Here is a 3,656-nt window from a genome sequence, read left to right on the forward strand (position 1 = left end):
CTGTTTAAGTTGCAGCAACAAAGGCACTTTCATTGGATGGGTTTTCTTCTACTATTCCACTTGGTCAAAAGGAATAAGGAAGGTATAAGTGAAAAAAAATTTGATGTACTTTCTAGGCCTATCATTTGTATAACTACTTTCCTCAAGCATCATTTTGTTTTGCATGACAGTTAGTTCAGCAAAATGCATACTTTCAAGATGTACATTCAAGCTTGAGTCAAAGGAATCAAGTGGACTAATTTGTTTACCATTTGCATCATAATGTATTGTATCATATTGGTAAGAAGGATGTTGCTATAGATGGTAACATGGAAAAATCCAAGGAGTTCATTGAATGACTCCAAATGGTACATCAAACAGTGCAAGGTCAGCTTGAAAAGAGCAAAGGCAAGTACAAAGGAAGGCACGACAAGTATCGTGTAGATCACAAGTTCCAAGTTAGTGATAAATGGATCGATATTGGAAAGGTGAGGGAATTGTACTCCTAGACAACTGAAAGTGATGTTTTGGGGTCCAAAAGGCTTCAAGTGGGGAGGAATGATCAAGTGCTCAAAAAATATCTCAAAATTCAAAGTTGTCAAATTGGTGTGGAACCTAGACGACCACGTAGTGCTTGTCATCCAGAATCTGCCGCAACTCGTTTAGCGCAAAATGGACTTCGTATGACACCAGAAACGAGTTTTGTTCATTTTCCCAAACAGGCTAATTTTTCAAAAAAAATTGGTAGCCCAATCAGCAGTTTGTACTACTGACGTGGCGCTAATTGGGAAGGGTATGTGGTAGTTTGACTTGGTCAAAGTACCTCAATGAATGGTTTCGTGCCAAGTGGCACATTCTTATTGGTTGAATTTTGGCGCTTTTGATTGGTTGAAGGGGTGGCCAACCACGGGCTGACACGTGGCCTAGCCGGAGGCCACAAAAAAATTGGTTATAGTTTGGGTAGAGGCAACGGGGGTCAAACTTGTGACCTCCCGACAATATTCCAAAGTTGTTACCAATACGCCATGACTATGTTACTTAATATGTATGGACCACGCGTTTCATTTAAATGTCATGTCTGTGTTGTTTGGGGGTAGGGTCAGCCCATAGTGTCGGCCCTTGGTTACATTACTGCACATGACCACCAACGGAGGAGGAGTGGGGGCCCGACTAGCGGGGGTAGACCATTGACCTTAGCCCCAGGCACGTGGCCCCCCATGTGGACACAATTTTCGGTACATAGGCGTTAGCAGACATTTAAACTATCTGACAATTTCGCCTAGATTTCGGCAAAATTGTCGCTCCATTAGCGCGTTTTTGGGGCGAAATTGTAGGATGATGCTGGATTTTGGGGAATTTTGATGCGATTAGAAGAAGATTGGGAAAGGCGATAAATTCTTTAGTTTTTTACCAAATCAGGTGCAAAAATAGGCTACACAGGCATTTTTGGGCATTCTGGGGCCATTGGAATAGGTTTCAGAGCATTATGAGCATTGTAAACTAATGTATTCACACTTTTGAGCATAATAGAGAGGGACAAGACATTGGAAGCTGGACCAAGGAGACGTATCCCAAGAGGGATGAACTCCTTCATCATGTGCTGTTGTGATATTGTTTATTGTGATGTTTATGTCTGTTATATGTTGTTGTTGTTTAGACATTTTTTTATGTTAATTTGCACATAAAAATTACATAAAAGCACTCAAAACTCATGTTTTAAACTTGAAAACAATCACACAAATCCCCAAGAATATTTAATATAATCTAAAAAGGAATTTTAGCACAGAAAAACTAATTATCCCAATCAGATCAAGCCCACAAGGCATATATTAACTTCTTGTGCCATGTTTTCTTGTTCTCTTGTAGGGATTTATTTATTATATTCCCCAATGAATTCCAAACCACAATGATGGAAAGGTGATTCAACTGCAATAGGTTTCAAAGGTAAGGGTAAAAGCTTCCTCTTTCCTTCAAAAATATGACATTCATGACAACTTGATACCCTTTTATGAACATCAACAAACAATGTTGGCCAGTAAAAACCAACTCTCAGAATTTTGTTTGTTGTGGCTTTCCAGAAATGGTGACCTCCACAATCTCCTTTATGAAATTCTTCAATACACTTATGTGCCTCATCTTCCAACAAACAATTTAACAACACACCCCTTGATCTTTCCAATATAGAAATTGATTCAAAATGCATAATTTATAGCCTTCAATTTCAGAAATCTTGCTTTGGTTTTTGTCATCCCTGGAGGAGCTTGTAAATGTTGTAAAACATAGATTATGTCAGCATACCATGGAGAAGAGAGAAAACTTTTAGATACCTATTGAGAAGGCTCTGAATTGCTGTCATCGGACAAAGATGCTATGAAATTAATATCCAACGCACTCAGATTTAAATTTTACATCAAGTTAGCCAATCCCTGACCCTTTATTAGCTTAGTAGGATTAATCTCCACATCATAATCGAGAATGGCTTCTATCCATATGCCTCTTCTGCCTTTAGGATCGGGTTGAGTGAGAATGTCCTTCACAACAACACTCGAAACACAGGAAATCACATGTGAATGAAGCACATAAATTCTAAAATCCTTTAAATCTTTTACTAATGCATATGCTTGCTTCTCCATAATATTATATTTCAGGGAAGAATATCTCAAACCTCGGCTAAATAATGCTATGGGCTGCTCATTGACTTGCTGATTTTTCTACATAAGGACTGCTGCAATTGTATGTTCGGATGTAGAGAAAACAATGAAGTATTTGGTATAATTAATACTTGCCAAAATAGGGGCACTAGCCAGAGCCTACTTTACCTCATCAAATGATTTCTATGTCTCAATATTCCATCTGATTTCACTTTCCTATCTCGGCATGTTAGTCATCAATCTAATAATTTTTGCCAAATTACGAATGAATCTTCTCAAAAAAATTACTCTACCCAAAAATGATTGTACCTCCTTTTTATTTCTTGGTATATCAATTTTCTAGATTGCAGCAACCCTGTTTGGATCGATTTTGATGCCATCCTTAGAGATTATATGTTCCATTAATTTTCCCTCCTTCATTGAAAAATGTGAATTTTTAGATTGAGGGATATGCCATACCTCTTGCACTTCTCAAACACCTGTCTTAAATACTACAAATGATCAAAATCATATTTTGAAAACATAGCGATGTCATCAAGACAAACCACTATGAACTTGTCCTTCTCGCCAGCAAATGCAATATCCATAGCCCTTTGAAAAGTGGCCCCTGCATTCATCAGTCCAAAGGGCATTTTTGCATACATGAAGGTTCCCCAGGGAGTGATAAAAGTTGTCTTTTCTTGGTCGTTAGGATGCACCAAGATCTAATTTACCCTAAAAAAACCATGAAACATGGACATCCTTCTTGAGCCAACCACCTTCTGAAATATTTGATCCATCTTAGGCAAGGGGTAATTGTCCTTTAAAGACACCTGGTTGAGGTTTTTGAAATCTACACAAAGCCTTATGTCTCTTGTTTTCTTCCTCACAGGTACCAAATTGGACAACCTTTTTGAAAATCTTAGGGGGGCAATGATCTTTTCATCAAATAGTTTTCTGACTTCCTTTTCAATAAGAGTCAACAATAAAGAGTTTTTTCTCCTTAACTTCTATTTGAAAGGCTTTTGATCTTGCTTGATAGGAACT

This window comes from Pinus tabuliformis, chromosome 6 (assembly GCF_031772625.1).
Source record: "Pinus tabuliformis cultivar Carrire ecotype Pingquan chromosome 6, CPIR1, whole genome shotgun sequence".
In the NCBI taxonomy this organism is placed as follows: Eukaryota; Viridiplantae; Streptophyta; class Pinopsida; order Pinales; family Pinaceae; genus Pinus; species Pinus tabuliformis.